Genomic DNA, 597 nt, shown 5'->3' with positions numbered 1-597 from the left:
GCTCCTGTGTGTGTTTTTTGGAGGACCACTAACATTTCCCTGGCACAACACTAGGACTAGATCTACCATATGAACTAGGTGTTCCATTCTTAGGCATATACTCAAGGACCTTTATATCTTATTATAGAGGCACTTGTTCATCCATATGCATTGCTCTCTATTCACATTATCAAGGGCATGGAATCATCCTAGATGATGAATGTATAATAAAAATTTCTAAGCTGTAAAGGCAAGTGAAATGAAATTTGCATTTAGATGGATATAGCTGGAAAACTACACTAAGTGCAGTTGCTCAACCCCCAAATAACAAAGAACTCACATTCCCTCTCATCTGAGGGACCTGTCTTCAAATTGTTTATGCATATAGGGACTACTTATGGAAACTAACAAAATAGAACTGGGCCATTGGAAGGGTGGTTCACTTAATGATATAGATAATAGGATATAGGTAACATTAAAAAACAGGGGACTACTGGAAGCAGAAGGGTTCATGTAGATAGTAGAATGATGGTAATGGATTAATATGGGGCCAAGGAAAGATGCAATCCAAATGTGCTGGTTAAGTTTTTGTCAGCTAGAGTTGCCACAGCTAGAGTC

The sequence above is a fragment of the Mastomys coucha genome, chromosome X (genome assembly GCF_008632895.1).
Source record: "Mastomys coucha isolate ucsf_1 chromosome X, UCSF_Mcou_1, whole genome shotgun sequence".
In the NCBI taxonomy this organism is placed as follows: Eukaryota; Metazoa; Chordata; class Mammalia; order Rodentia; family Muridae; genus Mastomys; species Mastomys coucha.
The sequence above is the reverse complement of the archived record's forward strand: the minus strand, read 5'-3'. Positions refer to the sequence as shown.